Source organism: Meriones unguiculatus, chromosome 10 (genome assembly GCF_030254825.1).
Source record: "Meriones unguiculatus strain TT.TT164.6M chromosome 10, Bangor_MerUng_6.1, whole genome shotgun sequence".
Taxonomy (NCBI): Eukaryota; Metazoa; Chordata; class Mammalia; order Rodentia; family Muridae; genus Meriones; species Meriones unguiculatus.
The window spans coordinates 11,667,174-11,693,620 of NC_083358.1; the positions used below are offsets into that span (position 1 = coordinate 11,667,174).

The 26,447-nt window shown below is 44.2% G+C and overlaps 1 long non-coding RNA gene across 1 annotated transcript; it reads left to right on the plus strand.

Annotated features, from left to right (window-relative positions):
• Positions 1–879: 879 nt before the first annotated feature.
• LOC132656804 (uncharacterized) lies at positions 880–26,195 on the plus strand. Its single transcript, XR_009594533.1, has 3 exons — positions 880–1,277; positions 7,774–7,860; positions 23,601–26,195. It is a non-coding gene; the product is annotated as an uncharacterized LOC132656804 (long non-coding RNA).
• Positions 26,196–26,447: the final 252 nt, after the last annotated feature.

A 26,447-nucleotide genomic window follows, 5' to 3' on the forward strand; every position in this document is an offset into this window, starting at 1 on the left:
ACGGCAGAAAGGGTTTGCAGAATTGAATCATGTGACACAGTAGCCACTCTCCTCACTGCTGTAATCAAATACCCAACAAGGAGCAATTTAACAGATGAGGGTACGGTTTGGCTCGCGGTTTAAGGGAACACGTTCCATCGTGGCAAGTGACGACAGGAGAGATCAGGGGTGCAGTGAGGCTGGGATGCCTCACCTCTTCACATCTGGGCCGGATGGAAAACAGAGAGAGATGAAGGCTTGGTAGTATACATCTCACTTTGTCTGCCCCTGTTTTCTGATTCTGTGTTCTGTGTTTATGGATGATGCCATGCACATTCAGGGTGGGCTCCTTCTTTCTCAGTTAATCTTCTCTGGAAACATCTTCACAGATGTGCCCAGAGGTGTGTGTCTCCCAGGTGATCCAATATCCAGTCAAGCTGACAATGAAGAATATGGCAAGAGAAATAGTAGCACTAAGAACATTTTCTATAAAAAACAATGGATATGCTCTTACATGGAGATACACCCCTATAACCCCAGAACTTGGGAGGGAGAAAGATCACAAGTTCAAGGCCAGCCTGAGATACCTGGCCAACAAATACAGGCCAGGGTTCTTTCAGATGACCCTGTTGCCATAGTGCTGGTCCTCAGACCCATTTTTGGAAAGAGGAAACTTCAATTGTAATCTATTTGGAATAGAGCCTTCTAGAAATTTTTGTCAATTGCCCTTTTTGCGCATATCTTCTTATCTCTTGGACCCTTGATGAACTCTGGTAACAGAACTGGCTGCACTGTGTTGCTTTGTGCATATTTCTGTCAGGCCCCACAGGCTACATGCTTTTAAGGTGCTCCAGTTTCATCTCATCGACCCTTTCTCTCCAGACTCAACCCTGATCCAGGCACTGAAAGGGTAGCTTCCCAGCACTAAGTGCGGACAAGAAGATGAGGTGGGGAGCAGGAACCGTCACGAGGAGGAGGAGGATTAATTGGAGTGTCACCTCCTCACTGGGGTGTGAAATCCTCAGAGGACATCTCCACTCTGCAGGAAAAGGGCAAGGTTGGAGCGAGCAGCTGAGCACAACATTGAGTTAAGCGCGGGCACCGATCCCTGACAGGCCCAGCTCGTCCGGGGAGAGAGGGCAGCACGGAGGGCAAGGGAGGCGAAACTTCCCCGCCAGAGGCTGCAGGCTGAGATCCACCTGCTCATTAGGATTCAGCAGAGGCAGGGTCTTTCTGTCTTGTGGATGCCTGGTGAAAAGAGACACTACAGGATCATGTCTGGATGCTCCAAAGGACTTGTGAGTTACTTCTCTAACCCCGAGGGAAAACGGTGTGGAACAGCTACGGTTGCTAGAAGTATATTTTATCATCCTGTTTGGGGAGGCTGTTTGCAGATGAGCAGGGCTTTCTCTGGGTGCCTCCTGCAGGTGGAGAAGGTAGTCTGGATTTGTAGCCTGCAAACTTTCCTATTAATCATTGTCTCATCTCCTCCACTGCAGCTTTCACGAGCCTCTCTCTATTTGAAGTCTTTATCGGTATTTATCTTGGTGCCCTTAATAAATCATTTTCCAGCTGTGTGTGTGATCCAGGGTACTTAACATGAGCAGGGTGCCACCAGGCCCCACTCATGACATTTCTGTGACATGTCAGTGAGACTGTCTCCCCCCCCCCCCCCGAGATGACAGCTAGAGTACTGGGGTGAAACTGGTGTTTTTGAAAGGCTTGCTTAGTGAGAAGGGGGAATTTTTTTTCCACTTAATTATAGTCATTATTCTATCAGAGGCTGAACTTTAAAGCAGAAACATTGGTTAGAAAAAAATTAGACCATCTGAACCTGTGGTTTAGTCTAGGTACTTGGCCAGAGTGGGTGAGAGAGGATGATCACAAATTCAAGGCCTGCCTCAGCAACACAGTGAGTGGAAAAGCCAACCTGGGCAACTTAGGGAGACCCTGTCTAGATAAGTAAATAAACAAACAAATAAACACACAAACAAATAAATAATAAAAATGTTTGGAGCATCCCTTGGTGGTAAAGCATTTGCCTAGCATGAGTGCTTGAGTGAGGTTCTCAGTTCAACACATAGTACTACAAACAAACAAACGAGTGACTAAGTGAATCAATGAATGAATACAGGCCTCTGAAAAGAAGTTTACCTTCCAGTGCAGAGTGGAATCCGTCAATCTGTCTCCTGCATTGTGAATCTGCCCAGCCTGGTTTTTCCTTTTTATTCAGTCCAGGACCACAGCTCCCAACAGTCAGGGAGAGTTTTTCCACTTCACTGTAACCAAGTCTAGAAACTCTCCCACAGGCACACCTACAGTTTTATTTCCATGGTGATTCTAAATCGCATCAAGCTGACAATCAGAGTTCACCATATTGATAAAGTGTTATTAGAACCAACCAACCACTTGTTCTGTGTCTGCTTCATGCATGGTTTCCTTGGTACAGAAACAAAGTTCAGTAGTTTCAAGAGAGACTATTGACCAAGCAATGTCTAAAATATTTATTACACAACCTTTAGCAGAAAAAGCTTGCCACCTTTGTTCAAGACATTCCCTGGGTATCCACAGGGGATGAGGGTGTCAACCTCTGCCCTGAGCTTCCTTTCACATGTCTTCAAAACCTTGCTGAAGACAAACATGTCAGAGATTTTAGTACATATGCTCCCCCCATGGGAATGTCCCTGTGTGTGTGTGTGTGTGCATGCACACACATATGAGTGTGAGACACAGATGTGCAAGGGGAAATTTTCTCAGCGTATATGAAGCACATGGACACTGGCCATCTGTGGTGCAAGTTGTGGGCCTTCTTTCTCATTGTGTGCATGTGTTTTTGAGTCTTCCTGCATTTCTGTGAGCTAGCAGGTAACGATGGTAACAAATTTCTCCCTTTTCATGGGTCCTAGCTTTTCCTGTAGAGTTTGTGAAGGCGAAGTCATGTTCCCTTAGAGGAAATTAGCAGAGGAAATGCTCCTCGTAGTTGGGAATCTAGGGGCCTGTGACAGGTGAGCCCACAATTGCTGGTTCCTTATGGATCATGAAGGAGTAAATACACTTACCCTTTTGTGACTATTTTTCACCATCTATTCTTCCCCTTTCTTGTGATCATTTTTCTGTTTTCTCATTTAGGTTGTTTTTGTTTTGGAGTGTCCCAGTTAGCTTTAATTCTCAACTTGGCTCAGACTTAGAGTCTTAAATTGAGGACTTTTCCAAATCACACTGTTCTCTGGGAACGTCTCTGCTGGGTATTGCCTTGCCTGTTACCTGGTGTCGTGGAACCCAGCCACTGTGAGCAATGCCTTTCTCCAGGTCGCATGGGCTGTCTAAAAAGGCTAGGGAAGCAGGACACTGTGAGTGAACCAGAATCAGAATTCCTCCAAGGTTTCTGCTTTGCTTTCCTGCTGAGTTCCTTCCCTGACTTCACTCCATGATGAGCTATGACCTGGATGATTAGCCAAGTAAAACCTCCACTTCCCAACATAGCTTTGATCAGAGTGTTTTATCAGAAAGAGGCCTGGGTCACCAGTCTAAAAGCATCTGAAAGTCACTGGCTTTGACAAAGGCAAGGAAATCCTGCACACTGATTGGGAATGGAGACTTGTCTTCCTAAGTCATAAATCACAGGAGGCACAGGGTACTCCTAGGAGATTTGTCCCTAAGGGACCCACAGAGAATTCACCAAGCTCCACTTCTACACTCTATCCTTGGTTGTATGCATGCTACCCTGGGAACACTAGAGAACATAAATCTTAAGGCCTTTCAATGTTTTTATAGTTTTAAAAACAAAACTATGAAGAAGCAGGCCATGGGGAATGGAAATGGGAGCCTGCACGAAAGCCCAGGCTGCTCATGCATTCAGCAGCAGGCGGCTCTTGCACTGTAGTTTTTATTTGGCTTATTCTCAGACTTGGGTTGTGAGTCCCAGGGGCAAGGAGTGGCACCAAGTTTGCAGAGACCTCTGAAGTACGGTGGTTGTGATGTGTGGGAGTCCTGGGTTGTGCCTGGGACTTCTGGTCAGTGGGAGGCTGAAACTGGGTGAGCTTCTTGGGGAAATGAATAGGCACTGTCTTTGAGGAGCTCTCACACACTTGGGGCATGCTCACACCCACTCAGGTCTCCCCAGTTTTCAGAGGCTCTGGATGAATCAAAACACACAGGGATGGGAGGCAGAACTCTCAGGCTATCCCTCTCTGCCTCCTGGCCAGAATGGTGGGGGAGGGGGGAGAGGCAGAATGATGGGAGAAAGGTTTTTACAAAGAAGTGATACCTTCTCAAATGGATTAGCTCATTTACAACAGCTTGTATTTTTTGAACTCATTTCTATGTCATCTCTGGTGATTCAAGAAAACTTCATCACCGACCAAACCCTTAACTCTTCTATTCCCACATGATTTTAGCCTCCCAACATTTATTCTGCTTTCCTATTCTTTTTCAAAGTGTAGGAAATGGGAGCCTTCATGCCTGTACCTTTTCTTCTCCCTGAGACCATCAAGTTCTACCATGATTGTCATGTCTCTTAGGACCCCGACCTTAAGCCATCTAAGCTAGGAGATGGTTCAGGCTCCTCTGCCCCATTGCTGACATTGCCCATGGCTTTCTTTGCGTTCCCCACCTTTGAGCAGCAATTATTGTCTTCCTACAAAACCTTCTAGAAGGAGGACTGAAAGAAACAGAGCAAACCCTGACAACACGACACTAAGATCTTCCCATACATTTTCTATTTCACCAAGAATGAAAGTTGTTGAGCTGTGAAATCACATGAGGACCAAGACCATGCCCATTGTTGCCTGACTCTACAGGTCAAGGTCTTCCTGGGCCGTTCAGTTTCCATATTGTTTAAAACAGGGCAGGAGGGACAGAGTGAGATGTGGTGATAGACAGAGCTTGGAGGAAAACGACACATCAGTCCAATGTCATTCTCCGGTGCTTAGAAGGATGTGAAAGGGACAGTGTTGGTGACACACATGGGTGCTCAGCTCTGTCTTGCTAAGCTCATAGGTAGAAGGTTAAGGGTTGTGAGTGGTGTGTTCAGAGGGGGGGCAGAATCAGGGAAAAACTTATATTCTGTTGAAAATGGAAATAACAGATGTTATGGCATGTTTTTATTTATATGTATGGTCATGTTGATTTGTGAGTGTGTGTGTATGTGTATGTGTATGTGCGCACACGCACTGCATGCATGTGCTTAGGCTAGATGTTGATTTTAGGTACCACGCTGGCTTGGTTTTAACTGTCATCTTACACCATCTAGAATCACCTGAGAATCAAGTCTTTATAAGGAATTATCTAGGTCAGGTTAACTTACAAGCATGGTAATGAGGTTATGTCCTGATTAGTGATTGAAACAGAAGACACTGCCCATTGTGGGTGGCAGCATCCCTTAGGCAATGAGTCCTGAAAACATAAGAAAGGAAAAGGCTAGCTGAAAGCAAGCAGGAAGAATGCACTCCTCCTTTACTCTTGACTTTTACATCTTTACTTTGACTTTCCCCAAGTAGTGAACAATAATTTGGAAGTATAAGACCCTTTCACTCCCTTTGTTGTTGTTGTTGTTGTTGTTGTTTTTTCCTTTGGGATATATGTCATAGTGACAGAAATGAAACTAGGAAAGGAGTCTCCCTCAGTAGTTCTTCACCTTTGTTTCTGACACAGAGTGTCTCGCTTTACCTCCATAGATCTGCTAGGCTCTGTCTCCACCTCCATGGTGCTTGGATTACAGGCACACCCACTGTGCCCACATTTCACACAGAGGTTCTGAGGGAGGGAATTGAGCTTGCTTTGTGATGCTTAGGCTTACATAGCAAACCCTTTACTGACTGAGCACTTTCCCATGTCCTGGCAATTGTCTTTAAAACCTGGAAATTTACTGAGAAAATGGTGTCCTCGCACTTTGGATTCTGAGAGTGGGAGGCAGAGCAAATCTCTCTGGGGCTGCACTGCCAGCCCCACATGTGGGTGTGAACTTGCAAGCTCTAATGAAGACTCGCTTTCTTGCTTTCCTGCCAGGGCCCATGTACTTCCATTTCCCAATTGAAAACATACTTAATGGCGACAGGTTTTTGGCCTCACCAGGTTTAAGTCATTACTCTGGAAATGCGGGATCCATATCGCAATTGAGGGCTGAGCTGCACTTCTCTGGGAGAGAGCCCTGGCCTTGTCCTCCTCCCACCTCTCCCGGAGGACTGGATCCTCTCATCCGAAATAGTCATCTCTTTATCACACTAGGGCTCTTGTGAGGCCAGTATGTGGGATTTCTGGAATGAAGTCCTCATTGGAAGCAGCAGCTTCCTCCCTTCTCCTCCTCCTCCGGGTGTTGTGGAATGTAATTTTCCTTTGGCAAATAGAATCAGCAGAATAATATCCTCACTTGGCTGAAGCTGATCAGGGATGCATTCTGTCCCTTCTCTATTCAAGTTTCCTTATTTTGTTTTTATTTATTTATTTTTTTTACTTTATACACACACACACACACACACACACACACACACACGCACACACACACTACAATGTACTCATATGCATGTAGGTTACCATGGAAGCCAGAAGAGGGCACTGAATCCCCCAGAGCTGAGGTTACAGAAGGGTGTGACCTGCCTGGTGTGGTATGCTGAACCAAACTCTGCTCCCCTAGAAGAGTACTGATCATTGTAAACCACCCAGCACTGCTCCATCCCCTATGTCCGAGCTTCTTGACTGTTACCTCTAGTTTGTTTGGGCTACATGGGTGAAACCGAGTTGTGTACTGAGCTGCTGGCCTGAAAAATATAGGTTCCCCAAGTTTTAGCTTACTTTCTAGAACACAGGGCAAAGGATGACATGATGGGGGTAGAGGCTTATGCATCCCTATCAATCCAAGTGAGGATTAATCCAAGGAGGGTCAGAGACCCTGTGTAGTCTGCACTCCTCAGAAAGCTGCCAGTGCAGTCTGCACTAGAGTCTTGGCCTCTGTCCTTCAAAGTATGTCCATCCTTTTCCAATGTGTCCTGGTGTCACTTCTTTGAATATTTCCCCCTCTGTTTAAATCTGGCAAATGGGACTAATGGCATGTACGTTCTTGTGCATTCCCTCTTTTTGGATGCTTTTGGTGACAAAGACTATAATAGGATGAAACAGTTTGGACCAGACTTGAGGCTCCCGGTACAAGATAATAAATGCAAACCTGGGATTTGGAGTCTAGGGAGAACTTGGTTATGTAGGATTCTGGGGACAGGGCCATGGAGCTTCTCAATTCCTTGGCAGCACCATGAGCCTGATGGTGCCTTCTTCATGGGTAGCTGCCAGGGATGAGTGAGAAACACACTTGACAGCACTATACTTGCTCCATATATTTTAGTGTCCCCACTTCCTCCTCCTTCTCCTCTTCATCTTTCTTCCCTCATCCTCTTCCTTATTTGCAGATTTATAATCTTAATTGTATCCACATTGTAAATGTACCAAACCTTGAGGATATAGTCATTCAAAGACACAGGTGAAGGGCCGTATCTGTTGAGTGTCTATTTGGGGTCAGGCCATAGGCTTCTGGAGCAATCCTGGCCTGCTCTTCACAGAAGGAGGGAGCATAAAATCCTCCATGAGCTCTTATGTTAGACAACCATGTCTGCCCATGGAGTATGCGAGAATGTTAATACAGGCCTTGGATTTAGTCTAAATCTCACACCCAGGACCCAAAGCAGACCCCAGAAAGCAGAGATGCTAGAACAGATGCAGCAGTTTCATGCTGTCCCCCATCTTGGTTTGAATAAACTCAGTCTTTCATATATACCTAGACTCTTCTCTTTCTCCTTTTTTTTCCAGTGCCACCCATCTTCCAGCTCAGCTCAGCATCTGACCTGGGTCATATCCTTGGCACCAGAGGGACAGCAGATAGGCAAGTTGAGAGAGGTGAGTACAGAGTAACCTCCCCTTTGGCTTGTTTCATGTCAATGTTTGTGTCCAAAAGGCTTTTCTTTGTCTTTCAGCCTTATCCTGCAGTGCTGCAGGCAGGACAGGGAGGGAAGGATAGGAAGCAAAACTTGGGTGAACTTGGGAGACTTTTCCCAGAAAGACATGAACCAATGTCTCACCCTAGATAAGGGCACCAATAACAGACCCAAGTGATAGTTTCATCAAAGTCAAACTCTTCTGGCCTCCACAGGTACCTACACAAGTGTGGCAAACACATGTAAAGAAAATAAATCTTCAAAACAACAATATTCACTGAGTTTTTAAAGGAAAGCAAAAAGCACTAATATTTTCATACAGAGAAGAATAAAGTTGGGATCATATTGTTTTAGATGGGTTACTAGCCATTGTTTTCTTATACCTAAGGGCTCATGACTATAGCTTTGCACGAAGAAGAATTTAGGTTTTGAAACATTCCAAGGACCAAAGGTGCAGTTCAATGATAGGGTGACAGATAAGGGCATCGGATCCCCTGGAATTGGAACTACAGGTGATTGTGAGCCACCTCATGAGGGTGCTGGGAACTGAACTCGGGTCTTCTGCAAGAGCAGCCGGTGCTTTTAACTCAGCCTCCCACTTAATGTTTTGACAGCTCTGGTAGAGATGAAATAAAATATAACACGTGATGAACTACAATTGCAGTTGAGAGATGTGTCCTCCGTGGCATTGTCCCTACTTGCTTTGACCTTCATTTGACCTTATGCCATAACAGTTCTCATGCCATCAGCACACTCCATAAATGGAATTGCAGATGGCTGTCTGCCATTCGGCTGTGTGGAGATGCCTTGCTCTATGTAATCATTAGAGGTTTTTTTTTTTTTTTTTTTTTTTTTAGGGGTTTGTTTTCCCTCGTACTGAAGCTTTCATATAAATCTCTGTCCACATTTATGAATTTTTCTTGGCATTTACTTCTAGAAGTAGTACTGCTAGCCAAAAGACATGAGGATGTTTTAATACTCTTGATTAACTTTATAAGTTTATTTTCAAAGGCATTGTGTAAGCTCTAGGGTGCTTTTGGGATTGAGTACGTGTGTAGGTATACTTCTTGAAGCTGCTTTTTGGGAGAAGGAGTATTTTTTAAACTAACTTTTTATTTGACATGTAAAATAATATATTTCATTATATCTCCACACATGACTACTGCTTTCTGAAATACGTTGTTAAATTCTAAGTCTTTCTATGACAGGATGTAAATATACTTTTTCTTTTTCTTTTTTTTTTAAACCAGCAGATTTTAACCATCGTTCATGTGAATTTTTATTTTCATATGACTTTAGCTATTTGCATTTTGCATTCTGGAAATACTTCATTCTAATTATATGCCCTTTTTACCAAGAACTCAAAATATCTTTAGAATTTCCCTGGGTCTATTTATTAAGCAGTTCTATCAATAAGTTCTGTTTTCGTTTGTAAGTGTTTTAAAATAGATTGAAATGGCCCTTTCCGGCCGTAACCTTTACCCTTTACACTCTCTATTTACCCAACCCTCCCTATGCTTCCTCTACCCCAGGCATCTGCATCTCATTCTCTCCGCCCTGATCTCTGGGGCTACCAATTTCATTTTCAAACCATTATGTGTTTTGTGTGTGTGTATGTGTGTGTGTGTGTGTGTATCTGTGTGTGCATGAGTGTGTACATGCTCAACTTTGACCCATGTGTAGCTGCTTCACTATCATTTTAGACCCTCAGTGTCTTGAGCTTCTATCATTTACATCTGAGTGGCCTCAACCCTTCAGGAACTCATTTTCTGTGCTAGCGACTGGCTCTGTTTATACTCCCTTCCTTAGAGAGAGTCTTGGAAAATGGGACCATTCCATGTACTTATGTGATACCTGTTTATCAAACCACTGCCCTATGTTAGGTACAACCCTAATTGCTCGGCATATATCCTTAAAGACTGTCACCCTCACACGGCTCATATGCTATAGAAGAGGCAGCGACTGATGCATTAAATGAGCAAACGACTAATAACTGGCAAGGAAATGAGACAATAAGATCAGAAGTTGAGGCTGTAAACGGTGTGGTTAACTTTTGATAAAACAGGTGAGACTTGAGCAAAGACAGGCAGCAGGTAAAGAGAATAACCATGTGACTTCTTCAGACACCAGCAAGACACATCTTTTCATTAAGTAGGGGTATGCATCCACAATGTGGCAAACAGGCTGGTGGCTGGACTGTAGCACTATCAGGGAATAACTGGGGATAAAAATCTAAGAAGTTAAGAGAGTCCAAGCCAGGTAAAGCCATTCTACAGAGTACAGATTCTTCTCTGAGTGACATCTGAGGACAATCAGTTTATCAGATAGAGCGAAGGACTTGGTCCAACTTAGGTTTGAAGAGGTTTACTGCCGTGAGCAGATTTTCTGGAGGCACAAGGGTGATGGGATAGTTACAGAGCTGGTGTGGAGAGGATGGGAGCTGAGTTGTAGGGCAATATGATCATGTTTTGGATATACGTAAATTGCCAACTGTATTTGTTGCTAGTCCATATGTGAATGAAGTCTTACAGCAGTGAGTCTCAGTGTTCCTAATGATGTGACCCTCCCGTTGTGGTGACCCCAAACCTAAAATTATTTTGTTGTTATTTCATAACTGTGATTTTGCTGCTGTTATGAATTGTAATGTAAATATCTGATATGCAGGATATCTGATTTGTGAGCCCTGTGAAAAGGTCATTCAATGCAAGAGTTTGGGACCCACAGGTTGAGAACCCCTGCCTTAGAGAAAGAAATAAAGATGTCTGACACGATGTTTGACATAGCTTCATCCTGTCACTGAGGGAACAAGCTTCAAGGCTGACCATGGATTGAGCTTGGACACCTTGTATCTGAGATTTCCAGTCATGATTCTCGGTGGAGACATTGGGTAGGCAGAGTAGAACAGGTTTTAGAAAAGAAGGCTGAACTAAAACTAGAGAGTTAGGGGTCTGCAGAATATAGATGGCATTAGAAGCCACCAGAATGTGTGGGATTGCGGTCATGAGTATGAACCAAGGGCTAGCTCCTCAGCAGACTCCTGTGTCAGCTGGGTTGGGTGTACGAACAGGCTGCTAATTCTGCCTTCCTCATGATCCTTGCTCTTTAGACCCTGCGGAGAGTTATGTGAAAGATTAAAAGATACTGTGAGCTCAAGCTTTTCCTGAATCTCATATATAATTTGTAAAACTCAGGGAAAAACAGAGTTATATTAAATTATATTTTATAGAATTGAAAATAAAGTTTTAAGTAGAGAGCATGATCTGTCCTGGTCTGTAATTTAGTCATGAAGTAAAAGGTAAATGTTCCCCTGGTCTAGAGTGCCAAGATGGGAACTCAGACACATGACCTCATCCATGACCAATGTTTACAGATGTATGTGCATAAAATATTTAGCCCTTCATATAGGAGGCCTACTAGTAAAACTCAGGGAAGTCAAGAGAACCAGGAACAGAAATCTCAGAAAAGAAATTGTAGAAGGGTCTAATGTGTAGCTGGGTCCATGTGATCACCATTATTTGTTTAGATTGAAGAAGATTGGAAGACTCTGAAGGGCAGATATATTCAGAGAAAGCCTTTTTACACATTCCTGGAACACACAGATGTGCTTAAGGATTTAAGCAAAGACAGATGGTGGATGGAGAATAGCAAGGCAACTTTAAGCTCTATGAAACCCGGAAGCTATCCTAGCAGAGTATTGTTACTATCACGCACTAGTGCGTTTGCTCATCACCCTCACAGAAAGCCAAGCTTTGTTTTTAATCATAGGGCAATGCTCCTTTAGAACAAAGAATGTCCTTAGGGTAAGCCAATGGTTGTTGACTGTCAATTGTTTATCGTTACCGTGCTTATACAGCCATGGTCTACGAAGTTCTCAAAGCTTCCCCACAGGGAAACTGTCACAGTCTCTGTTTCACAGTGATGAAACTTCAGATAGAGTGAGGACTAGCATGAGCTCCAACCTTTCACACTTTGAAGGCCCAGCCCTTCTTCCATCCATGCTGTGATCACACCCAAGTTTCAGGAAGAACAGTTGAAATGAGCACAACCCCTTTAAGTAATGTAAGTTCAATTAGTGTTTTAATTGTAGACATGGATTGACAGTAACAGAAATCCAAAGTAAAGCTAGTAAAAAAAAAAATTGAGTGCAGTGTTCATCCCTTCCTGATATATATATTAATTAATAATTAGTCAATTATACTATAGTAATACTAGAGACCATATTTATTAGAATCCTTTAATTGGCTGTTTTCAATTAAGGGGGGCGCTGACCCTTGGAGACTTTTGGAGATGACTAGGGAAATGATTTTTGTCAACTAGGGGGTAACGGTACTGTTGAGCACCACACACAAATGAGGCAGCTTCCACAATAATCTGTCTGAAGGTTGAATTACTCATCCTAGAACATCACCAATGCCAAGCCAAAAATAAAAACAACAACAACAAAAAACAGTAAAGTGCATATATAAAGACAGCTCCCCTGATCTGATTTATAAAGGAGTTATTTCACCTTTTTGTGTTAAGAGAATTGTTCTTTTTGAATGAATACTCGTTTTCTGACTTTATTTAGCAGTATTATATAAAGCGGGTAAAAAGGAGCCTTTCTAGTATTTTGGATGGAGCAAATGGCCAGTGATCTCCTGCCTAGGTGCAGGCATGTAGGTGGCCTCTGAAGGATGTAGGCTTTGTATACCTGTGAGTGTGTGTGTGTGTGTGTGTGTGTGTGTGTGTGTGTGTGGTGTGTGTGTGTGGTGTGTGTGTGTGTGTGTGGTGTGTGTGTGTGTGTGGTGTATGTGTGTGTGTGTGTGTGTGTGTGTATGTGTGTGAGTGCACACGCATGCACACGCATAGTCCTTCTGGTTGTTTTGGGGAGTACAAATTGGGTTTGGGTAAAAGGAGCTGCTATTCTTTCCAGCCCGAAACCTCCATAGCTTCCCATTAAGGCTGCCTTTGCAATTTGGCCTCTTTTACACTCCCGTCTCATGCATTCTCTCTTCTAATCTAATACCTCAGAGTCCATATCTAAACATGATCAGTGACAGTTTTCGCTGCGGGGTGAGGCTTTTACTGACAAGGCCAGTGAGTGCTGATTTGAGACCAGCCATTGTGAGTGACTTCAGCTGTCTCTTCAAGTGACACCCAGCTCCTTGAGAAAGGAACGATGACGAAAGTTCTTTGGACAGAAAACTTTCTCTGACAAGAAGGTGACAGGCCTTTGCACAGCTGGTCTCTGATACGCCTCGGAAGGGTCCCACAGAGTGACTAATTTGAGCCCTGCAGTAGCTGGAAGTGTGAGGCTGGTGCTTTTGTGGAGTTAAAGGAGTTGGTAAGGAGGACTGGCTCTGATTTTGGCTGGAGGGGCTCATTGTCGGGGGTGGCGAATGGGCCAGGAAACCCATCTGTTTAGAACATGAGAACTTTGGAAGTATTAATGGGAAATGGATATTCTGTGGGTTTAGAATTCATTCTCAGTCTGGTCTCAGCACCACAGTTTTACTTTAGAAGGTACCCCAACTCTACACTTGTTTCATAGGTGGGGGCCAATGCTGGCTTCCTTCTCCCGAAGAATTAGCTCATCAACACATTCATTTCCTTCATTGCAGAAATTAGTCCAGGCATGGCCAGGTAACTCAGGATAACCCAGTGAGACCACACTTGGTGGCTTTCATCACTATTCTTGGGAGTGAGCGAAGCTCTCTATCTGTAGTTACCAAACTGTAGATGCGTGCCTATGACTTCCAGAGTCACTACATAAAATAAGTTAGTTAGAGAAAGAACTGACTAGGAGGGTGAAATGGCTGAGAAATGGAGAGAAGAGGCATTCCCATCCCAGTGAAATCACCTGAGACTCTCAGCTGGATCTGAAAGACCCTCTATTCTTGACTTTTCCATTACACAAGCCAGTGAATCTTGTTTCTTGTGTTGCTAATTTAAATTGGCTTCTCAACAGAATGATACCTCATCAATATGAACAGCCGCAATTTTTGAGGACTTTCAGACATTGCAGTTCTGTTTTCCATGGAGAAATGCTGAAACACTGTTCTTTTTTTTCTTCCTTTCTTCCTTCCTTCCTTCCTTCCTTCTTTCCTTCCTTCCTTCCTTCCTTCTTTCCTTCCTTCCTTCCTTCCTAGTTCTCTCTGCTTGAGTACATGTATATGGCCGCTCAATAGGCAAGTGTCTTGCTTGATCATGCACACCCCTATTGCCTTGAGACAGGGTCTCTCTCTCTAAACTGGAAAGCTGGCTGGTTTGGCTAGGCTGGTTATTGGGATCTGCCTGTCTCCACTCACCAGTTCTGGGGGTGCAGGTATGCCTGCCACATGTGGCTTTTTACAGGGGTACAGGAGATTCAAACTCAGATCCTTATACAGAGCAAGCTTGATTCTCCGTTGAGTCCCTCCTTGGCATCCACAGTGGGATTTAGAGGCTGATAACCTGGTTTGAGTCTTTCTGTGGATACTTCTTAACCTTCTACCATTCATAAGGGGCTTAATACTTCTGAGCCTCAGTTTTCTTAGCTTTATAATGGAGGTAGGAGTTCCCTTTTTTAACCCTGAGTTGACAGTGAGGATTAAGTGACCTAACAAGACATGGAGAATGATGTCTGCAAAACAATCAATACTTAGTTCTTATTAGTTCTCATTATTTACTGTATCTGGAAAGAGCAGGGTTGTCTACTTTGGTGTTATAGGATATAATGTGCCTTTGGGCTAGGAAGATGCCTCAGCTGGCACAGAGCTTACCACACAAGCACAAGAGCCTAGATTCTGATTCCTGGAACCCATGTTAAAAACCAAAACCTAAACCAAAAGGGCTTAAGATACTGACACGTACGTACTTGTAATCCTAGTGCTGGGAAGGCAGAGATAGGAAGATCGCAGAAACTCACCCTCTAGCCAAATCAGTGAGCTTTAGGTCAGTGAGAGACTGTATCTCAAAATACACAGTGGAAAAGAATAGAGAAAGACACTTAGTGATGCACACACACACACACACACACACACACACACAAAGTACTCCATGGGTCAACAAGTGATTTATCATATTGACATGAAAATGTCCTTAAAATACTGGGTGTTTCAGATGTATAACATAGCCTGTTTCATGTATTCAATTTCTAGAAGTGTTTATGGAGTGATTGCTCAGTGCCAGATGTTAATTTGGATACAGACACAAGTAAATGAGAGAAGTGACTGAAAAAAAAAGCAATGTACAAATAATATTGATAGAATTAGGAGAGTTTGCCGTAAAAGAGACAGAGTGGAATTTCATGGATGCTCTGAGGAGGGAGAACACTTGACAGAGAATGACAGAACAGGAGGTCTCAGGAAACAGAAGTTGGATGCGTGGAGTCTGGTTTGTGGACCTCAGCCGGGAAGAAGGCAAGAGCAAAGCCAGGAAAGTGTAAGTTGGCTTCCAATTCCTCCCCTAAGAGGATGTGTAGAGCTCAGTGTCCCAGTGGGGTAGTCACACATTGTATTCATAGAGTACACCCAGGAGTAAGTTCACACTGGTATGCTCCATGGGTAAGGTCATAGGCACCATTCATTATGTTTACAGCATTTTAAAGATTTATTTTATTATTTTTTAACTAGACGTGTGTATGTCTTCATGTATATGTGCGCATGAGTGCAGTGCCTATGAAGACCAGAAGAGGGCGCTAGATCACCTGGCTCTGGAGTTGCAGGTGGTTGTAAGCTGCCCCATTTGGGTTCTGGCAACTGAACTGGAATCCCCTATAAGAACAGTACATGCTTTGCTGAGCCATCTCTCCAGCTCCTGATTTTTTGTTTCTTTGTTTTTAAAATTTTGTAGTGTAGTCATCTACCCATCAAAACATAAGAACAAAGCTTATCAAAGCCAGTTTATCCAAGATCATGGGCTCAGAAACTTGGCTATATGAGCTATAGCTAGCTGTTCCTTTTTCTCTTGCTCAGATAGAGTTTCATGATGCAACTTGGGCTGATTCTAAACTCATTATGTAGTCAAGACTGACCTTGAACTCTGAATTTCCCTCCTCTTGCTTGAGTGGGATTACATGTATGAGCCATTATACCCAGCTATTTCCTTAATTTCTATACTTTTCTCAGGTTTTTAAGTCCCCTCTCCTGTTCTTTCTTTTCTCCCCTTTGCTTTCTCATTCACTTATGTGTTCTCTAATCATTTTTCCCCTAGGGATATGAGACCAGCTTTGTTCATGGATCCTCCACCATCAGCACCCCTCCTCCATACCCAAGCAGAACCATTATTTCCCCTCTTCAGATTAGAGCATCTTATTTATTCCTAGTGCCTTTGTTATCTTTGTGCCCCACAAGCAGGATCTCATCAGTCATGTCTGGAAGGCAATGACAGGAGGGGCAATAGTGAGGGTGGGGACTGTTGGAGACCAGGGACTCCAGAACACTCTAGGTAGTGAAGTGCTGGAGCATGTTTGGAAAGAATGAGAGATAAGACTAAAGGACACATAGTGGCACCACGTGGAAGACATTAAAACCCACGAGGTCAATTTCAGTCTACACTATATTCTCAGTGACCGAGTAGTTTGAATGCTTGTGAGCAGAATATCATGTCTAGCTTGCCATTTAGGAGGCCAATCAGCCATGTGGAAGGAGGTCATGTTCATCTCCATGCTAAGGAGACGCTGGTAACAGAGATGGAAAAGAGAAAAGAAGGGAGAGTTTGAGGGATTCTGTGATGAAAAGAGAGCGCTCGCCAAAATCCCCTGTCCTACGGGCAATCTTCCTGATTCATGCGTGCATAGCCACATGGTCGGAGGGTGCTGGATTAGCACTCCAGGACAGGTGTATTTACATCCATAACTACTATTACAAATGCCCTCCCCCCAGTTTGGTGACAGAGTACAGGAAGAACTTAGTCATTGGTGGGTCTGGAGCTCAGAAGTTTTGAATTAAGATGTCAATAGAGGTCACGTTTTTCTCTTGAGACTCCGGGGGACTGACTTCCTTCCCCATCTGTGATAGCATCAGATGCTCCTTGGCCTGAGGTTGCATCACTTCAGCCTCTACCTCCTTCTACAGCTCCACACGGCCTTCTCCCTTCACATCTGCACTCCTCCCACCTCAGTCTGTCTGCTCTCATCAGCACAACACCCAACACCAAATTTAGGATTAACCCTAAGTCCAAGATGATCTCATTTTGAGATTCTTAAGTGATTACATCTGTGAGGACCCTTTTCTCAAACTAAGTCATAGTCACAATTTCCAGGGCTTAGGTCCCAGCCATATCTTTTAAAAAACCACTGTTTAATTCACCACAGCAGACCCAGTCTGAAGAAGGGCAAGGGAAGCACAGAGTACATCTTTGCGCAATATTTAGATGGCAGCTGAGATTTATGCTGAGACAGGACGTCTGAGAGTCCGTGAACAAAGACCCAAATGTGGGACGGAAGTAGGGGCAGAGCAAATGAAGCAAGATTCCCTAAGTCTCTTGGGGCTGGCAGGGTATATGGGCTGAGTCTGGTACCTGCTGTGCTATATTTTATATTTGTTTATTTATCCACTTATTTATTCATGTATTTACCGTGTGTGTGTGTGTGTGTGTGTGTGTGTGTGTGTGTGTGTGTGTGCAGGCCTGCCACTGAGTTGTGGAAGACAACTTGTAGTTGTTGGTTCTTCCTTTCTGTCATGTGGGGTTTGGGTTCTGAACTCAGACCATCAGATTCCATGGCAGGGGCCTTTACCTACTGAATCATTTCACTGGCCCCACATGCTGTTGGAGGTGGGTAGGTATGCTCCCCTCCATGCTTTCATGTGTTAGATATTCCTGAAGATTAAAGCACATTAAAAGAACACAATTGAGGATACTCCATTCCCTGGAGGTGAACTACTCATTCGTTCTATTTTAATTTTGACCGAGTACTCACAATATGACTGGCGCAATTGCCAGTCTCTGCGCCGATGGAGGCCAGGGAAACCCGCAGCTCTGTTTGTTTTCATCTGTGCCTGGTCACTGTATAGTGCCAGACAAACAATCCTAAAGATGTACTTTGTGTGTCCCTGACAAGATTTTTATCTCAGGACAAATGTTCTCTCAAGCCAGGGAAGTGGGAGACTTGTGTCCCCGTGTCCAAACCCAAGGCGCTTGAAATCTGACTAACCAGGATCTTGTTGGAAGGAAACAGTTTGTTTTTCTTAATCATCCTGATGTCGCTTTCAAGTAGGCATGGATGACAGCTATCCCCTCCCGATTCCATAAACTAACTGTCATAGGGAAAGATGGGCCTATTTAACCGGAGGAAGATGTTAGAACAGCTTAATTGTGTTGCTTCCACAGCAGATGGCTGTTATCAGCCGAGGAGGGGAATGCAGACCCCAAAGAAATAACAAATGCAAACAAAGACATGAAGGCAAGTGTAATTTTTTTAGTGTAGCATGTGTGTGTGTGTGTGTGTGTGTGTGTGTGTGTGTGTGTGTGCATGCTCACTTTATTCCAGGTTATGCTTAGTTTCATCCCAAAGCATGTGGTAAAAATGATGTCAGCAGAAAGGTTCACTGTGTTATTTAAAATCTTATGGACCCTGCTCAAGCTATGTTGTTGACAGTTAAAAATGACATATCTATTATTCATGTGGTCCCCTAGGACAAAGAAGAGGCAGCTTGAACTTGGCTGCAGATGAGCAAACAGGAAAGTAATGGGATTTGTGACGTGAACGTGGACTTAATTGTGTCCTGGGTCATTTCAGGTATCAGTGCTACAATTTTCCTAAGTGAAGGGGCAGCCAAGTCAGAAATGCCCAAGTCAGACAGAAGCCCTGGTCGGTGAAGTTTTCTGGTCACTTACATTGGTTTCTTTGCCATCATCTTTATTTGGTGGTCCAGGCTCTTCCAGGCTCAAATCCCAGTGGTACCAATGGCTAATCTTATAGCCTGAGGCCAACTGTGTCTCTGTCTCCTGTAAGGGTCCCTTCTCCCTTTAAGCTGAAGACCATCATTTCTATTTCCTGAAAAAGCTGTTGAGAATTTAATGATGGGATATGTGTGGTTTGCCCTATTTGAATCACCCAACAAATCAGTTATGCACTCCTAAGGAGATTCATGGGGCTTCTAACGCCAACAGAGAGTAAGAGCCAGAGAGAGAGACAGAGAGAGAGAGAGAAAGAGAGAGAGAGAAGCAGGTCTTCCATGACCTGAGTCACTGACAAGAAGGGAGAAGTGAAATTTTCTCTATGTGGGGACAGATGCTTGAGGCCCAGCCATATATGTTTTCTCTAGAGTTCTGTGGATCCAAAATTCGAGTTCAGCTCTGGCCACATCTAGAGTTGAGCCTCCTTCAGCAAAAGGTCAGTGTGTTTCCTTCCCTTTCTTGGAACTATTTTTCGGTGACGAACCATGGCCTCCCTGGGCCTTCAGCCTCATGGAGACGGAGGACTTCTAGTTTAGCGACAGCTAAGAGTAGAGGCTGCCACTGAGCGCTGTGTCCCACCCATGGGTGTTCCTTTGACCCCTGAGGAGTGCCACTTAGCATCAGCCCCAGGCTTAGCTTCCACCTGAACATGGAATGTTGTGAGCAGAGTGTGTGTGGTCTTGAGGTGCAAGTCGATCCACAGAGATAATTCTAAGGCAAGGATGTGATATTCCCCATGATCCAGTGATTCTAGAGAGATGTGAGCAGAGAGACTGGAGTGCTGGCTCTTGATGGCTGCCTCACTGTAGGAGTCCACATCACTGAGCCAAATTATTCGGTTCTTAGCTTGGGTGGGGAAGGGGAAATGGCCGGTAGCTCGATTGGATCACTAGAGATGGAACGGATACTGGGATGGGTCTCAGGTTAAGGACATTGGAGTCCTGTGTATGTACAGGACAAATGTATGTATATGTTTGAATGGGAGAAGAGCTTCAGAGGTAAGGAGGAATATGGGGGAGGGGCTTAATGCTGTTGAGCTGATTTTTCTGACCTTTGCAGTTGTTTGCTTGTTTTGGTTGTTGTTGGATTTTTGGGGGGAGGGATCCTCTTGTTCTTCTCCCTCCTCCTTTCCTCTTTTCTTCTCTTTTCTCTCCCTGCCCCCTTTGATTTCCTTCTCCTCCCCTTACTCTGTCCTAAGTTGGAGTGAGGTCCCTTGAACTATTCCCACCTCTACCCCCTTTTCATGAGCCATGAAGTGGTCAACAGTGATTCCCAAGGGCACAGGGAGGCCACAGTCCCACCCTCTCTGAAGTAACAAAGCTGATGTTGATGTCCTCTCTTAGTCTATCATGCCTGTCTCTAGAATTGAACAGATCATATGATCTCAGCCCAAGAAAACCATTGGCTTTTGGTTAGGGGACTCCCTTCCCTTCCTGACTGAGGATTTCATCCTTCATGGCCTTCATCACCCAGCTTCATTAATCTGAGCTTTTCAGTTCCTCTCCAGGCAGCTTAATGATCTTTATTTGTGGAGTCCCTCAAGAAAAAAAAAAAAAAAGCTCTACTATAAATTTTACATCTCAGAAATGGAGGTATAAATGCCAATCTGTGTGACTGTGTAATATTTATTATTTTAATTAAACAAAATGGATAGTGACATTTATTAGTTCACAAGTTACTTCTTAATGACAACAAATGACAAAAAAAATTTATTGTTTTACGAGCCAGTCTTGGAAGGTCCCTCCATGATTATCTTGTCTGTTATGTCTCAGATGTGAGGGGTGCTAGTGATCCAGGAACAGTTTGGGAAAGCTGGTTTTATAAGACACAGTATGGGGAGAACAAGCTGTACTAAAGAAACTGCAGAACTCAGTGCTCAGAGTAGATGCCTCTCCTTTCTTGGTCCCTACACTCTGAGGGACAACTGGTAGAATTCTAGTTTTGTGTGTGTATTTATGAATGTATGCATATGTACATATTTATCTATATGTATATATATAGATATATATCTGTGGACAAATATGTGTATGGCAGTATGTATATATTTATATGTTTGCATGTGCTCAGGTATGTACAGGTGTGCACACATATGCATGGAGGCCAGAAGTCAGTGTCAAGCATCTTGCTCAATAGTTTTATGCCTTGTTTTTTTTGACACAGGATCTCTTCTGGACAATACAGCTAGTCTGGCCACTCAGGACACCCTAGGGATCCTCCTGTGTCACTTTCCCAGAGCTGGGGTTACAGATACATGCCCTAATGTTTGTCATTTAATGTGGGCTCTGAGGACCTGAGCTCAGACCCTCATGTTGCATTCAAGAACTCCATTGACTGAGCCATTTCCACAGCCTTTTGGTGTATGGTTTATTTGAACACTATTGATGGAAAATATCAAAATAGAAAGGTTGGAGTTTTTTTTTACTTTGGTATGCAACTTGCTTGCAATGACACTAAGAATATACAGCAATATAGTTCGTGTCTGCACACTAGAAAAGATGGAGAGACGGAGGTTTATTACATGTGCTCTTTGTGTTACATGATCTTTATTTGCAGAGACCCTCGGATGTTACACACGTAACATTTTGTTGCAGGTGGAAGGTCTTTAAGCGCTTTCTACACCCAGCCTTTACAAACACGCACTATTAATTTCCTACTTGTTAAGTGGGGGACCCAGGCTCGAGCTCTTGGGGCTGTATTGTGTAAGGCTGGATGCAAACAGCTCACAACCCCTGGCTAGCTCTGCTCCAGTTCACGGCTTCTAATTCTCTTTGCAAGGAAAGACTCCTCCAAAGCGAAGAGCCAGGCAGTGTAGCAGGTTCTGGGAGAGCATGTCCTGTTTGGATACACCACGGAAACTTTCCCATGGGTGTGACATAGTTTCGACCATTGAGATCCTCTTGGGGGGGAGAGAGGTCTATAAAATGTTAATTGAGACGAGCATAGTAACTGTGGGGGGCTAGTACAGTTTCCATGCCAACCTCTGGTAGGATCCCAGGTTTGACACAGGATGGGGTAAATAACTTCATTTTCAGAAAAACAAATGCTATCAGTTTCAGGCTTTTTTTTTCATTTGGGTTTTTAATCTTTGTGTTTTGGTTTTATTTTTGATAGTGTCATCTAAATCTAATATTCAACATTTCCCCTTTCCTCTTCTTGCTCAAAACCTTCCCATACATCACTCCCTGTTTTTTTTTTTTTAAATTCACAGCACCCCTTTTCATTAATTGTTATTTACTCAGAAAAATAAAACTGTTAGTTTTGAAAAACTGAAGCAGATGAAGACACACCAGGTGCTCAAAATGCAGCACTTGGTGGAGGTCAAATGTCTCAGGAGGAATTTACTTTGATTTAAACTCAAACCAATGCCTGTCTGATGACTCCAAGGACAGGGGGTGGGGGTGAGCTCAGGGGGAGGCAGCTGCTATCACGACATCACGGGTGGAATCCTATAGGGTAGCCATGAAGACTGCCCACCGCTGAGCACAGGTCTATGGATGGATGTCAAGAGCAGTGCATTGAGCAAATGATGCTGGACAACACCTAAGACACACAGCAGAGTGGGCATCCGTGTAAAGTTTCAAGAACAGTGCCATGAATGTGTACATTAGGAGTGGTTAGTAGAGTTAGGGGAGTGGGGGAGGGCGCTGGAGAGGAGGATCACAGGGTGAGAACACCTACATGAAGATATGAGTTCAAATCCTCCTACCTACGGCAGAAGCCAGGTCATAGCTGTGCAGCCTAGATCCCCAGCACTGTGGAGGTTACAGAGGAGATTGGAGAATGTCTGAGGTTCGTCCAGTCTAGCTCTCAGCTCGATGACAAAGGTGGACAGTGACCCAGTAAGACACCGGATATCCTAAAGCGGTGATTGCTGGTAGCAAAGGAGGAGGAGGTTCACTGGTAACTAGGAGTGAGTGATATGACAAGTCACCAGAGGGCTAGGAATAAATGGTTGATCCTTCTGAATCTGGTGAGAACACTGTGGGCAATTTGCAAACATTTCTTAAGGCAGATTGATGGCTTGTGCGTGGCTCGGTGTATTTGCTGCGATTTAATCAAAACTGTTTACAGTTAACAGCGGTGGCTGCTCTCACAGGGCCTCGCTGGGAGTGCCTTGCCTTTGTGAGCCCCTTTCCAGCAGGGGCCCCCTCCTGCAGAGGCCACTCCCACCGCTCTGAAAATCCTCTGCAGTCAGCTTTCTGTCCACCCGCTGGGTAATCTCAGAGACAGGACTGTAGAAATCCGACTTGACTCTCCCCTTCAACAAATTCTACCCGGAGTGAGCGGGGAGGAGACAGCAGGCTTGCCCCTCAGGCAGGATGCACCCGGGCCTCCAAGCCCTTGGTTGATTAAAGGCTACATCTTGCGGAGCTTGCAAAGTCCAGATGACGGGTTGATCTCAGTGGCTGGAGGGAAACCCTGTGGAAATGCTCACGTTCTGAACTAAATGTTGAAGGGTTTCAAACCGCGTGTGAGTTTATCCGGAGATGCTGGGAGAAAGCACATTCGGAGCTAGAGAGACCTTGCTCGAATGGAGTTTGACGCACTTTAAAGGGAAGAGCTGAAAACATTAAACAAAGTTGGTAGAAACGTCTATAAGCTTGGTCTTCTTGATTCCTTAGAGTTTGAGCACCTAGTAAGTACTTGGCATGATTCTTGTACGTGTGTTATCCCATGGTCCATCCTCTGGATAACTCAGCGATAACGATACTATCATTCCATCTTCCGGGGGAGGTAGCTGATGAGCCTTAGAGAATTGTAACTGATAGGTAAGCAAGGACAGCTGAGTTTTAGATGTTCCAATTTGATGGCTATCCCAGTTTGCTTTCTCTCCTTCTGCAGTGACCAAAAGCAACTGGGGAAGAAATGCTTCAAGGTTACAATCTAAAGTCAAGAGAAGTGGAAGCAAGGACCTGGAGGTAAAAACTGAAGCAGAGATGGTGGAGGAATGGTGCTAACTTGGCTTGCTTCCAGGCTGGCAGCAGATCCCTTTCTTATACAACCCAGGCCCGCCTGCTTATACAGTGGGCTGTGCCCTCCCACACCAATTAGCAATCAAGAACATGCACACAAACACGCACAGAACTGTCAGTGTGACAGAGCTGGTTTCTCAGTTGATTTTCAAGTGTGTCTAGTGGACCAACTGAAGCTAACTATGACAATGATCAAATGCAGTGAAGACCATGTTTGAAGAATGGAGGAAACGGATGCTAGCATTATCTCAGCAGAAAATTTAGGAGAAACCCACAGGTTGGCTGAGATCAGCGAGGGCTGAAGGGCTGAGTGAAAGCAGCACCAGCATGTACGTTGTCAGGTCTGGAATTCTCTGGGGGCCTCTTGTTCAGTTGCATTGTGAGTTCACAGTTTAGGGGTCTGTCCTGGGTGCCTAGATGAGCTGTGAGTTTCCCGGAATGACCCTCAGTTTATGCTCAACTGTCAGACGCAGCCATCGCCACACTCCAGTGATCACAGAAAAGTGTCATGTACTTGCCCTGAGGTCATCTCTGCGACCCCTGATATGCCTATCAGTGGAAGCCTTTGAGACACGGGAGGGCAGTTTTCTCCCTGCTTGACTGACGGACAACTGACAGTGTCACTCTGTCCATCCATGGCTTTTGTCCCTGCTCATCAGTTCACACATACCCTGCAGACCCACTGAGTAATGATCATCCATCTCTGTGGTCCCAGGGGGCCATTGCAGTGCTCCTTGGGCTTTTCTGCTTGCCCAGTTAAACATCTGTCACTTCCCCGACTGCACGGGCAGTGGCTCTTCTCTCTTCCATCACCTGTTATTGGACAGTAAAGGCAACTCAATTTTATGCAGACAAATAGAGTTTAGTGATAATGTGCCTCGTGACCTTTGAAGTGACAAGATAACATTAGTTTTTAGGGATCCCACCTTCTTTGGCTGTCGCTGAGAGCCTGTGTCTGGCTGAGAGTAGGGACCCCTCTTTGAGAGTACAATGGCAGTTTAACATGCTGCCTCAAAAATGTAAGGCGCTTCTCTCTTTGGTTTTTTTTTTTCTACCAGCCTGACAGTTTTTCAAACATATTCACTGTCAGCCCTAACAACCTGTCAACAAATGCCATTATGTGAAAATTTCCAAGACTCGTTTGAGGACTGCAAAAAGTGACAGACATGCCACACGGATAAGTTCCCCAGAAAGCCAGGGTTGAAACTTTTGAAAGACACTCTGGCCCATCCAAGAGAGGGAAAAAAAAAAAAAAAAAAAAAAAAAAAAAAAAAAAAAAAGAACAGTCAGATCTCTGGGATAACAAAACAACCCACAAGAATTCACCTGTCATATCAGATATCTGTTTCTTTCCTGGGCAAATTAAGGTGTATGGAAAGAATGAAACATACCAGTGACACAAGCTTCTGAAATTCGAAGTTGTGCCCCATCCACACTCTCACCTGTAAGACTAGGAAACGAACAGGAAAACATTTTCCCTTCCTCTAGAGAATGCAAGGGAAACCTACTTCATGTCTGGTTCAATGTTTTGGGGATGGAAGCAGAGAAGAAAGAGTTTAGGTGAAGCCAACTGAAGCCAACAGTGATTCTGACACATTTAAAAAGGAGGGTTTGTCTGTGCAATGCTGGACTGTGTAGCCAGGACGGTGGGGACACAGGGAGAATGTGGCAACATAGTTTGGGAATGAGAGATCTGAACTTGACCCCGACTCTGCCCTGTCATTATCAGCTGTCCCCGGGCATTTTGCAGCAACCGTTTCTGCTTCTGGTGGAGGATAACACCTGCCCTGGTGTGATCCTGGAGGTTAAGTGAAAGGCTCTTGGCTGAAGACTTCCGTGGAGTCACATGACTCCACAATGCAGCATGACTTGGAGAGAGAAAAATGCTCTTGAACCCGAAGGCACCGTATTTTAATTTTAGATGGATTTTATTCCCAAGATTTTGCTCTATCCAAATTCAACTTGCATGGAATATTTTAAGTGACGCAGCAGATTAAAGACTTCTTTGGTCCTGCTCTGAAGAATGGCAGTGGAAAAGGGAAGTGGCAGAGATGAGAGAGGAAGCGACTTGTGCACAGAGCCTCCAGGATACACAGCACCTGGCCATTTGGATATTACACTGAGATTGGTTATAGGTTGTCAAGCTTTTCTTGGGCTTTCTCCAGAGCTTTGTGACTAGTTTGCCTTCATACATCACTCTTCCTAGGTGTCCTGAGTATCTCCAGAGGAGGATTCATACAGGAATGTTGGTATCATTGGCTCACTGACTTATGTCTATTCAAGCTCTCCTAAAATTTTCAGTTAGTTCAACTTTTGGGCTGCCAGGTCAGTCTCTGCATTGTCCTGTTTTAGCAGGAAACCTACTGTGCCAATTTGAACAGAATTTCCACCCAGATCTAGGTAGTTTACAGAAATTACAAAAATCTTTACAGTGTGCTGTACATTATAACACCTAGTATCCCTAGTTGTTATAACCCTCATCCGAGTATTATATGCTATCATTTAGTTCTCTCCTTGGATGAATAAACTGAGGTATGATATACTAATAACTCCCTTTCTCAAGGTTATAAATAGAACAGGTGGAGACAGAAAATACTGTCTCACTTTCCTCTAAGTCCAAAACTAGGACCAGCTCCCAAGGTCCATGATTTTCACATACTCTAATGCTTAGCTGCCAGGACCCCTCCCTGCTGCTTTCTGTGGAGTTTTTTCCATT